Source organism: Puntigrus tetrazona, chromosome 6, assembly GCF_018831695.1.
Source record: "Puntigrus tetrazona isolate hp1 chromosome 6, ASM1883169v1, whole genome shotgun sequence".
Classification (NCBI taxonomy): Eukaryota; Metazoa; Chordata; class Actinopteri; order Cypriniformes; family Cyprinidae; genus Puntigrus; species Puntigrus tetrazona.
Window position 1 is genome coordinate 18683938 of NC_056704.1, and position 13557 is coordinate 18697494.

Consider the following 13557-nt stretch of genomic DNA (forward strand, 5'->3'; position numbering starts at 1 on the left):
CAGAAGTATGAGCCGCTGCTGTGATACCAGGTGCTGATCAAATATTAATGAGGCAGGCAGCATCCGCTGTGTTAGGAGGAGTCAGGGAGACAGAGGACGCATCGTGGAGTGATGCCCGTATCCGATGCCCTTAGAGTGGGACTCGCCTCGACTTTTCCCAAAGCAACAGCTGATGCAGCTGACGAGGTGAAGGAAGGGCGGCATACAGAACAGGTCCGCCCAGATAATTCAGCATCGACTCCCGTTCATAGTTCTTGTAAGTTTGTAAAAGTGACGGTACAGGATAGCCGGTGAGATATGGGTGGTTTCAGGCGGCCCGATGCGCTCGCCTGCGTCCGCCTCTGCGCGCTCCAGCATCCTCATGGAGATGGAGGAGGAGAGACGGCAGCATCCTCAGCCAGAGCTCTGGAGAAATGAGCGTGACTGCAGCGACTGAGTAAATTCTCTCTCTCTCTCTCTCTCTCTCTCTCTCTCTCTCTCTCTCTCTCTCTCTCTGTTTCTCCCTCTGTTGTGTCGTGCATGTTTGTGTGTGTGTGTGTGTGTGTGTGTGTGTGTGTGTTGCCAAGAGGTGATGCTGCCCACAAACTAGCATTTACATTTGTATCGAGCGCCATCTATGGACACATTTAAGTACTACGTATGAATGGACTGACATGTTTTCCTTGAAGCATTTTGTGTCAGACAACTCTTGAATTAGATATTTTTTCATTTAAAAAAAATTAATACTGGCCTCTAAGACAACCTATAAAACTACTAAATATATTAACTGACAAATAACATATGTATAAATGTACAATAACATTTAGTCACATTCAAACTTTTGTCGTTTGACCTGGCAAATTTGTGACCGTACTAAATGACATACTAAACAAGATTATTTTTATTGTGACTTTTTATTTATTCATCCATTATTTTCATACTTTCTACGCCTAGTAAATTTCATCAACATTCATAAACAGAAATCATTATTCATTTAAATATAGATTGTAATACGTTATCTAAGAACAAATTTAGGCTATTGGGTATGTACTGTTATGGTGTGTGTGTGTGTGTGTGTGTGTGTGTGTGTGTGTGTGTGTGTGTGACGATCCACGATTAAAAACAGTGCTTGGTCAAAATGTGCATAGCCTACTTTAGTTGTATATTAATTTGATTATAATATAATATTATATTATATTACAAGGATAATATTATATAACAAGTATCCATTGAAATAACTTGTGAAAATATTGTTTAGCTACTATTGAAAGTATGTGAGAAATGTGAGGTCACAGGTGTTTACGCAAAACTCATTTGCATCCAACGCTGCTATAGAAACTGCTCAGCGCATCTACGCACAGAAATTCGACACTGCGGCGGAACGTTCCTTTGACGTCACGCGGGGGCAGCCAATCGCGGCGCACGGAGTGTGTAGTAACACGTCACTCTTCGGAGCACCAGGAACCGGCTGGAGACGAATCCTGTTCGACGAAGTAATTTTCACTTTCAATGGTCGTGTGATCGCGGTTATCGCATTTTATTTATTAAAGCCACATCGATTAAAAGGTACGTGTATCGTTGTGTTCCACCAATGAAGGCGGGATTCGTTGATTTGTTAGATTTAAACCCGCAGACCCCGCAGATTAGGTCGGCGGAAGTCATCAACGTTAGTGTGTGTGTACGGCATACTCGGGTGTATAGTAGTAACGTATGCTTTGACATTATTGTTCGGGATATTCTACATTTTGAAATAATGTAACTGCCTCTTTTTTTGATTGCTTGCTTTTCCTCTGCTTCTTTACTTGTGCTATGTCGAGAGTGTGATGGAATTAGCCAGCGCGAGCTTGTCGACTGAAATGTAGACATACGCGTGACGTCATGACATTTCTTATTTTCACTAAAACATATATTATTGTGAAGTAACGTATTAATAGCAATACGTTAACCCCTGTTTGATTTAAAAACCTTTACTCAGTTGTTATTAAGTTGGCTAACGTGTTGACAATATCTTAGCAATTTGTTGCACTCATTTGATTTTTATTAGGCTTTTTTCAGCCTGTCCAGTGTCTCTTGGAACATTGAGTTCGTGTCTGTTTGGAAACTCTTATCATTGCGTAACCAAACAGTCAATACAGGTGTTGGGCCACTGTTTAGTGCAGGCATTTCCAGGGATGCCTCTGATTTAGGTTATCAGAGGCCAAAGTCTTCTTTAATATTTTGAAGTGCTTTTGTGTTTAGTCAGCAAACCTGTGACTGGAGTTGAGGAGGTATTCTAAGACAGGTGTGTCCCAGCAGTACATCCTGCTCAAAAATAGCATCTGGTTTTGCTTCTCAACACATCAGCGCTTATCTCTGATCAACACGTTTTAGTGACGTTTTGGGCTTGGCATGGGTAAGCACTCATGTCAAGTGTCTTTGTTCGAAGATGACGGTTGCGTAGAACATTCCTTGCGTGAAAGAGTTCCTTATGTTATGAACAAACATAAAGGAATGTAATTTCTGCTCACATTGCTCTCATGGGTGAAATTGTCCTTGTCACTCAAGTATTTGCTGTTAATTTTAGGCTCTGCTATCCTGCCTGTCCAGTTTTGGAGGCACAACCCAATAGGTGTGGTTTGGTGTTAAAAAGACTCCGCAGCTCACTGTTTACTCATTTCGATGTTTCTGGTCGTCCACAGTTCACACTGTCATGGCGACCTACCAAGAGTTCATCCAACAGAACGAAGATCGGGATGGAGTACGCTGCAGTTGGAACCTCTGGCCTTCCAGCCGCCTGGAGGCCACACGGCTAGTGGTTCCTGTTTCCTGCCTCTACACTCCTCTCAAAGAGAGACCAGACCTGCCACCGGTCCAGTACGAGCCAGTTCTGTGCAGCCGGGCCAACTGCAAAGCCGTCCTCAACCCACTCTGGTAAGGGCTGAATCGCTTTTCCAAGCAGCGTTGAGTTCTGTTTGTTTGTACAGCGTGTGGTCAGTATAGATAAATATCATTTGAATCGTGATATCTGAATTATCGATTAGATGGTGGACTGGAATTGGTATGGATTTTGAGTATCAGCTCAGAACAGTTAATTCCCTGTTTATTAAATGAAACATTGGTGTCCTGGATCACATTGCTTTTGCTGTCATTTTATACGCACAGTAAAGGTGGTTTGGTTTGGATTGGATGTGGAACTTTTATTTTAGGGTTAGAATAGTGTTTTGCTCAAAGTTTGGTTTTCCGCAGACTTGCTAATTGCATTATTTCAGAGCTTTTTAAATGTTAAAAGAGTATTGTTTTCCAATATTAGCATTGGTATGTTAATTGGATCAGGTTAATCAACTGCTAATTGTTTCCTTTAACCGCTGAGACTAAAGGAAGACGACTGTCTTTTCGTGTGCTAATGACTTACATTAGAAAGGCTTCGTCATAGACAAGTTTAGCACCTTTAACGCTCATTTTCCTTTTGTAGTCAAGTGGACTTCAGAGCTAAGATATGGGCCTGCAACTTCTGCTTCCAGAGGAACTCTGTGAGTACTGAAACTCATTTTCTGTCTTGGATTAGCTCTGTGTGCTTTTCTAACATCAGTCACACCTGTCACTGTGAGTAAATATGAATCTATTTCTTTACAGTTTCCTCCATCATACAGCAGGCATTTCAGAAGTGAATCAGCCCACAGAGAACTAATGCCTCAGTTCTCCACCATTGAGTACATAGTGCAGGTAAATTTACATTTACTGTGTACTCTGTACTGTACATGGGCATACTTTACTGTACAAACATATAGACTAACTAGAACTCCTTTAGCTCACTGATGGCTGCACGTCAAAAGCCACGTTGTCATTTTGAAACTAGTGCTCAGTGTGTTTTGACAAGCTATTTTTTTTTTTTATTGTTTAAATAAATAGTTTACCTTGCAATTTAAAAGTGTGTATACACTTCCATTCAAGAATCAGTTTGAAATACAAAATCTTTTGTAGCTTTATGAATGCTTTTACTGACACTTAATTTTTCTTTAAAATTACTCTAGTAATGTAGGCTATGTGTTACTATTTAACTATCATGCAAGTGTAAACAAATTATTTAAATGAAAGTACTTATCAATTAAAAACATTATGTAGTATTTTAATTCTCTGATTCATTTTTTCAGCGTGGCTCCTACCACCCCTCTCATCTTCCTGTACGTGGTGGACACATGTCTGGAGGAGGAAGACCTCCAGGCCCTGAAAGAATCTCTTCAGATGTCTCTGAGTCTGTTGCCACCTAATGCCCTGGTGGGTCTCATCACCTTCGGCCGCATGATTCAGGTCCACGAGCTCAGCTGTGAAGGTATCGCCAAGAGCTACGTCTTCCGTGGCACAAAAGAGCTCACGCCCAAACAGATACAAGTCAGTGATCTTTCCTATTTACCTTTTTTAAATCTATAAAATAACCCATATGCAACCAAGTGAAGCAGAGTTTTCAGATACGTGCTTATCAAGTCTGTCATCTGTTTGCAGGAGATGCTGGGACTGATGAAACCAGCTACGTCAGGACAACAAGGCAAACCACTGGCCCCTCATGATGCTGCTGCTTCCTGCAGGTATGAGACGATCATCCGGCACTCTCCTCAGCATGCACCTTAGAAGTGAACGGAAGCTTTTACATAAGAGTCTCAAGAAAATTTCTTATGTAAAGCCATTTATGCTCATTTTCTTTTTCTTCGCTCTTGTTTTAGATTTCTGCAACCTGTGCAAGCAGTAGACATGAACCTAACTGACCTTTTGGGGGAGTTGCAGAGAGACCCCTGGCCTGTTCCTCAGGGGAAGAGACCTCTCCGTTCCACGGGCATCGCCCTTTCTATTGCTATTGGACTACTGGAGGTACAGCCGGGATGTTAATCATTCAAAAGCTAATTTTTATTTATTTATTCTCGAATAAATCTGTATTCGACCAAAGAGAGAGAGAGAGAAGAGAATTTAAAAAAAGCTGGATGTATGGATAGAACTCAGGAAATGCACGGTTTTGCATATCTTCACTAAACTGATATTCAGTACCCTGAGAATTCCTGCAGAGATTTTTCTCCTTTCATTATAACTGTCTGTGAGTTTAAATTGGCAACGTGTCCGTAATGCTGGCTGTGAAATTCAAAGTCCACTTTAGCTGTCATGTCATATCAGAACAGTTGTACCTAGTACTCGAGCCAGTCATTATTCTTACATAACTCTCAAGATAGGAAACAGACTACCTACTGCACTCTTTGAGTTTATTTGATAAAAGTCTAGCCAGCATGGCAGATTTGACTTTAGCCTGCATCATTCCATTTGAAAGACACCAATGAAGTTTGTAATATGTGGAAAAATACATACTTTCACATTGAACTAAAACAACGTCTCTCTGTCGCTTCTATTTGTAGGGCACTTTCCTAAACACAGGGCCCGTGTGATGCTGTTCACCGGTGGCCCCCAACACAGGGGCCCGGCATGGTGGTTGGAGATGAACTGAAGACACCCATCCGCTCCTGGCACGACATCCAGAAAGACAACGCCGCCATCTAAAGAAGGCCACTAAGGTGATTAGAGAATTTTGTTGCAACATTCTGGTGTTATTCTGTTTATATTTATGGTTTTCCATAAACATTCTGTTTCATTCTTTTCATTCTGTTGATGTGTATTTAGTATTACGAGGCTCTGGCGAACCCGCAGCAGTGAACGGACACAGCGCCGACATCTATGCCTGTGCGCTGGATCAGACGGGACTGCTAGAGATGAAATGTCTATCAAACCTCACAGGGTGAGCATTGATCGAAGATTATTGATCTTCATATATCTTACATGCTATTTAATGTCTTCAATATCAACGTATTGTTTCTTTGTGACTAAGTAATTTAAGTGAAACGTGATACATTTCAAAATATTTCTTGCTCTGTTTTTTAGGGGCCACATTGTCATGGGAGATTCCTTCAACACATCTCTTTTCAAGCAGACCTTCCAAAGAGTCTTCAGCAAAGACTACAATGGAGAGTTTCGCATGGCTTTTGGTGGTACTTTGGAAGTGAAGGTAAAATATTTGAATTTAAATGCATAGCAATTTCTTGCCATGTCTAAACTTTTAAGCAGTAGCGTAAGTCAACCATCTAAACCATTGTCCTTTTTTCTTCTCAGACCTCAAGAGAGCTGAAGATATCTGGTGCAATCGGGCCGTGTGTGTCTCTCAACACCAAAGGACCCAGTGTCTCAGACAATGTAAGTCTTGAGCATGTAACCTCCCATTTCATGCCAGCTTTTGCAATGGATTTCAAACAGGACTGTACACATGTGCACACATATATGAGTGTCTCGTGTTTGGTTTTTTTCAAAGGAAATGGGTGTTGGAGGAACGTGTCAGTGGAAGATTTGTAATCTCACACCTGCCACCACCTTGGCCCTGTACTTTGAAGTAGTAAATCAGGTATATTGTTATATAATTATCAATTCTATTGTACATGCAGTTGGGTGTGAGAGCTTATGTTTGTATTGATGTATCAATGACACCGGTATGTTTTATTCTTATAGCACAACGCCCCAATTCCTCAAGGAGGAAGAGGAGCCATCCAGTTTGTTACGCAATACCAGCATTCGAACACACAGCGGCGGATTCGTGTCACCACCATAGCCAGGAAGTAAGTCTTTACAGAATTTCATGACGTTGATATTTGAAGCTGTCAGTCGATATCATATTAAAGTCAAGGTCTTGGTTGGTCTTTCATTCATAAGGTCTTCCTTTGTTAATATCAACTTTGACGTGAAACAAAAGGCCTTGGAGTTATCTAAAGTCAACCTATGTCATGTTTCCAAGTGCTATTTGTGTTTGCTGTTGCTCAAAATAGATTTAGCTGCGTAAATATGTGTAGTTTAAGCCCTGAATAGCTCTTCGGTAGTCGAATTCTTGAGTGTTCAATTTGTGCGTCATATGTTCTCGACAAACCGGTTCTTTCTATTGTCACACCTAGTTGGGCTGACGCACAGTCCCAGATCCAACATATCGAGTCGTCATTTGATCAGGAGGCCTCTGCCGCTCTCATGGTCTGGCTCGGCGTTTTCAGGCAGAATCAGAGGAGGGGCCTGATGTTCTTCGCTGGCTAGACAGGCAACTCATTCGCTTGGTGAGTATCACAGCTGTTTAGAAAGAAAAGTAGGTCAGTGCCTCCATTCAGGAGAGGCGATATGACAAATCTTTGAACCATTATGATTATAACAATAATGGATGTAGAAGGTGCGTCACACTCAACTTTTGTGTTTGTTGTTTGGTTTCAGTGTCAGAAGTTTGGCCAGTTCAATAAAGATGATCCAAACTCCTTCAGACTGTCTGAATCTCTCTCACTGTACCCACAGGTAAAACTCCTTTGGTTAAACTCTTATATTTGTGATAGGACAGGGTCCTTAAAAAGCCTTCAATTCATACTATTACTTTTCAGTATAACAAATGTTATAATAAATGTTTATGTAATGGTGTTTAGAAGTACTAGACATTGCAAATTAGGTTTCACAGTCTATCTATAATTAAGAGCAAAAATATATGCACACAGGTAGCAAAAATTGTGCCTAAATATCTGACATTTAATTCAAAGTAAACTCTTGTAGCTTGTTTATTAATGATGCTATTATCACATCATATTTTATTTGCATTTATATATTGCATGAATCAAAAAAAATTATATATAACTTAAATTTTGCATGATTTATTTAGAGATTGTACTGTATGATTAAAAACTAAGATTAAATAAATGAGAATATCACATTTCTCTTATTTTTATTGTTTTGTTTTTTTACAGTTCATGTTCCACTTGAGGAGATCCTCATTCCTGCAGGTGTTCAATAACAGTCCGGACGAAGTCGTCCTATTACAGGCATCATTTTGTGCGTCAGGATCTGACACAGTCGCTCATAATGATACAGCCCATCCTCTACTCCTACTCTTTCTACGGCCCTCCAGAGGTGATTTGATACCATCCCGTGTAACATTATTGTGCAGAACATTATTTAATTCACCTCACACTCATCGCATATTTGTCTGGTTTCGTAGCCCGTTCTTCTGGACAGCAGCAGCATCCTTCCTGATCGCATTCTGTTGATGGACACCTTCTTCCAGTTGGTGATTTTCCACGGAGAGGTACATATCAAATGCTTTGTCGGATCCAAACTGTTATTTTCAGAAGGTTCCTCAAATGTTACATGGTGTTTGTCCGAGGTAAGTTTAGCGATGGTATTATTCTCATCTTCACAGACTATCGCTCAGTGGAGGAAGGCTGGATACCAGGAGATGGCAGAGTATGAGAACTTCAAGCAGCTCCTTCAGGCTCCTCTAGACGATGCTCAGGAGATCTTGCAGACACGCTTCCCATGCCCAGATACATCGACACCGAGCATGGAGGTTCACAGGCACGCTTCCTCCTATCCAAAGTCAACCCCTCCCAGACACACAACAACCTCTACGCCTGGGGCCAGGTACACACCTTTAGCTCTGACAGAGCAGTATGTTCGTTATGTGTCCTTAGGTCCTTGAAATGATTTCAGTTTTGACAAGAATGTCTGATCTCTAATGGTATATCTCCTCCTTTGTAGGAGTCTGAGCACCAATCCTCACAGACGCACGCCAGTCTGCAAGTTTTTATGGATCATCTCAAGAAACTGGCTGTTTCTGAGTTCTGCATAAACTTTCTGCTGAAGATCAGTGAAGATGTACATTTAGAGGGTTGAAGAAATGAACTTTTGGCCTAATCTTATGGAAAAACTTCCATATCCAACCAAATGCATCTCTGTGTTTGTTAAGGAGGTCCTCCAGAGAAACGGTTGTTAGATGTTTTCTAATTCTCATCTACGCAAGTAATTATGATTTGTATGTCATGTTTGTTCGCTTATTTAATTGATTTAGTTTAGTTTGTGTCTAACAGAAAGTGTTACATGTTAATCCTTAATAACATAACGTCTGATTTCCCAAAGAGAAATGTCATCATGTTGCTTGTCGCTCTTTCCCGAGCATGTTTTAGACTGAAATTCCTGTTAATGCTTATTTGCAAGAATCCTCTTGTTCGTTTTGTTTGTTTGTTTGTTTGTTTGTTGTTTATTGCACAGATCTGGTCTTCTCACTCATAAACTGTACCTGTGATCTGCTCACCTGCGGGGAGAAACAGTGTTTTATATTCCTGTTCCTCCAGTCCTGTAATTAAATGAATGTTGTATGTAAAGAATTTAAATGTGACTTGTGACCCACATTCCAGTTTTATCTTGATCTACAATTATGGACTAATGCTATGCATAATATTTATAGTGAAAATCTATTGTAGGTTTACTTCATTTCAAAGGAAAAACCCGAAGTTGAGCACCTTGAATGCGCAAACTCTGGTCTTGATCTAAAATAAAACATTACGAATCAAAATGACTGAGGCATTTGTACCTATTTATATCAGGATTTTATGTCTGATGAAATGTGGAACCATTAAAATGAAAATGAAAAAACTTTGTATTTATGCACATTATTATTTGTAACTGTAAAGATCAAATATGGCTTGTCATTTGTCTACCGTATAATTATTTTATTGTAAAACAAAAAATTTTGACACAATTTTAACTAAATTTATCATAATTTCATTACAATGGACATTCCAATATCATGTTCATCACGATCATCATAATGTTATCATAATAACAATAATTACAGGTGCATCTCAATAAATTAGAATAGAAATAAGTGGAAAGATTTCAACTAGAGCTTTAGTGTGTGTGCATATTCAAATTTATTTACAATACATGAGTTTCATAAAAATTTGAGTTGAATTACTGAGATAATTCCACAACATTCTAATTTATTGAGATGCTCCTTTAAATTGCAAAATGGACAAAAGTTTTATTTCACCAAAGTTTTAGATTAGTGCAATCTGGCACCTCTTGTGAACATTAAAAGAAACTTGACTCGCATTTAAATCTTAGGTTGTTTTAGTGACTGAACTCTTATTAAATTTTTTGAAAAACTTTGAATTTTATTAAATTTGCAAAGTAGCAAAGATTGCTACCTCCCATCCAAATAAATCTTTATCAAACGTTTATATTAAATCTACTACAGCGATTGGTTCATTTTGGCCAGCGCTAAGAAAAACTAACAAATAAAGTGACCATGCTTTTATTTAACACTTAATCATAGACCTGGACAGTACTTTTCATCTAAATAATTGAATTTATTTGAATTAATAGTATCTGAATGAATTTAATAAAAAAATTAATGTCAGCAGGTTTTAAGCAAATTCATTGCTGATTATGAAAAATGAAAAAACATAAATTAAATGTTTTTTTGTTTGTTTTATGCATTAATAAACAAATAACAAAGATTACAGTAAGAACTAAACCAACAGAGCATACAAATAGTATCTTTCAGTAATAAGCTACTTATGGATTAATGGATAACAGAATAAGCAGCGCAAAAAGAAAAATGGACAAAAAGAAAGCGGGCACAACGAATAAAAATAACACAGATATTTATAGTTTTTGTTTGTTTGTTTTGTTTTGTTTTTGTCATAATTTATACAAAATTTATATTTGCATTAAGCAGATTCTTATCTTTAGCATAAAGTTGATATTTTAAGATAAAATCTAAATAATTCATCAAATTGCCATCACTGTCAAACAAGTGGTTCACTAAAAACAAACCATTACTGAAACCAATTTTCCAAAAACAGGGATTTCCTTTTATGTAAAATATAACAGTTGTTTCAAATAAAAGTTCTGTGGTGAATAATCATGCTTATAAATAAGTTTCCAAGCCAAAAGCATTTGCTGATAACAGTAAAAGTTTGATAGGGACTTTGCTAAGAACTACATATTAATAATAAAGAATAACCTTCCACCTTATTGTGAAAAGACATATTAAGGAGTTGCATTCCAAATAGAAGACTGGTTGTGGAGAAAAAGTTTAAGACAATTGATTTTTAAGGTGCTATTAAGAATTAAGAATTAAAGCCAATTAAATTTAAGCCATCCTTTATTATAAGAATTTAAAATAACAGATTTTCTAATATAGTATAATAATAAGTAGTTTGTATTTTTGCATAGTGATGATTTGCTGTTATAAAAACGGGGTGGTTTTCATGATTGCGAGCGTGCGATTGGGTCTGGCGGAGTTTGGGCGGGACTTTGATTCCGCGGCCCCACCTCACGGTCTCTACTGCGCAGACTCACGCTGTTTGCTCATTTTATACTGTTAATGTTTTGTCTTCACTTTCTGTAGTGGAAGCAAGTGGAGTCGCGTCGACCATCAGTCCACCTTTAACAGTTTGTGGTATCTCTGAAGCAAATTCTCCAGTTACTACATAATATAGGGCTGCATATAAGAATAATTTAGTTCAAACTTCATCCTGCAGAGGGGCACTAATACGCCAAGTAGCGTCTACGCTGCCGGAAAGAAATAAGAAGAAGAAGACAAACACGGGTGTCCCAGTGAACGTTGGCAACCGCGCAATTTTACGATTTTTATGCTATGGAAGCTTAATCCTGATAAATGGTACCGGAATGCTTCAATGCTGGCATGCTATTGGTGTTTGGACGATTATTTGGTAGCTTATTTTGTAAATACAGTTCCGGAGACAACGTAGCCAAAGGTAAATTATAATAGGTCTGTATGCAGCGAGGGTAAAGTCTATTAATCTCGCTGATATTTTGACTTAAGATGTATCCTGGCAGCCATAGAACTGAAGCATTAATAATGCTGTGTGTGTCAATTTCAAAACATGAAAATTTGTTGTCTTAATGCAGTTTTTTTAGCTGAACAGGTCGATGACGATTTATACAACGTGGAGAGTATATGAAGCAAAATATACTCGGACCACAAATTATCTACAAGAAGGATTCTGTGCCATATTCCACAATGCTTCTCAACTACATCAATTCTAAGTTTGGGCGTTCTACTAGAGAGTCAAAAATAAGAAGAGCGGGAAATGAGCTGACTGTTTGCTTGCTTGTTTTCATTTTTTTCATTTCTAAATTAAAAAGCAAATTCTATGTTTTGCAAATGCTGCATTTATGAATAACATATCTGATGGTTGGCTTTAAAGGAATCTAAAGTGAATATTTGTTTCGTTGCAGATCTGTGTTAAAATAAACAGTTGACTTTAAAAAGGGAAATTCTAATGAGGGAGTTTACTCACACATTAAGGACAAGGGTGATTTAGTCTTGCTTCCAGAACAAGATTAATTGAAATGTAACATTACGTCTTCTTGTTCAGTGGATCCTCTGCAGTGCATGAGTGCTATCCAGAAAGAGTCAGGCGGCCAGATAAAAACTCTGGGCAGCAATCCGCTGCACTTCAGCCCACCATTTACTGTCATTAAATAAAGTCATTAGCTTTGTAATAAATTGTTTTGTTTCTTTGCTATTAGTTTTATACATTTGCTATTAGTAGTAGTAGCAGTGTAAGAATAATGCACATTCTTTTATTATTGTAATTTACAAATCTCAAAGTGATAACAAATATGTTTATTATTAACCCAATTTTGTTTTTCATGTGCACTGCATTGTTTTACAGCTCAGCATCTTGTAGAGGCCTCATTAAAAAGAATGCAAAAATAAAGGATTTGGTGTAAGAAAATGACTCACGTATGCAAGTATAGAGTTCATCCCCTCAATACTATGCGATGTGATAAATCTTTAATAATTAGGAAAACAAATGACCGAAAAATATTTAAACGAGGGGAGTATCTCAATCATTTCTCGTATTTACAACAAGCACTGATAAAAAATAAACTCATCAACTGAATTCTGGGTTAGGTAATCTTCTCCAAGCAGTAGGTGGCACTGTCTGAAATTCATGCATTATTCAGGAATTCTTATTATTATTATTTATTATTCAGGAACTTGTAAATTTATGGAGGATAACATCACTGTTTGGCTAAGTTTGAGAAGTACCTGACTTTGATTTTAAAACTAAAATATTTATCTTTATGCCAGAATTATTATGTGGCATATTATTTTAGCTAACAATACTGTGACTTGGCAAAATTATTCCATTCATAAAATGCAGATTTTTACTAACTCCCCCATTTTCTAAGTTTCTCCAGAAAGATTTAACAATGAGTGTTTTTAATTTCTTAAAGCTCATGCAGTACAATTTATTTACTTAATTTACTGTCTATTCGTGTATTTTTCTTTCTTATTTTCCTTTTTATTATTTATTTGTTATTGACACTCGTCCGCGAGGGGGCGGAAGCGCCAGCGCGCAGCCGCCGAGGGGCGGGAGCTCGCAGAAACCGGAAGAGCAAAGTGTTCGAGCGGTGCGCATGATTGAAACCAAAACAATGAGGCGATCATTCAACGAGTAACAAAGGCAAGCGTAACAGGTACGGCACCGAGTTCACGCATCTTACAGTAAGTCTTGCTGTCAGCTGGACGCTTCCTGCTACGCTAATACTGTCGGTTCATTTATTTGAAATGAAAATGAAAGCGACTAGAAGGCGTGACTGTATACACTGTACGCCGCTGCCACGCGCTCACGCCTCAGCGCCTTCTCGACACCGTTTGATCGTTACGCTGTTTTAATATGCGCGATTTAGCCAAGTCTGCACTGGGTCTGAACTGTTCAGGCCAGCGCCAAA

General features: G+C 38.4%; 1 pseudogene; it reads left to right on the forward strand.

Annotated features, from left to right (window-relative positions):
- Nucleotides 1-2347: 2347 nt before the first annotated feature.
- LOC122347291 lies at nucleotides 2348-8676 on the forward strand (annotated as a pseudogene).
- The last annotated feature ends 4881 nt before the right edge of the window (nucleotides 8677-13557 follow it).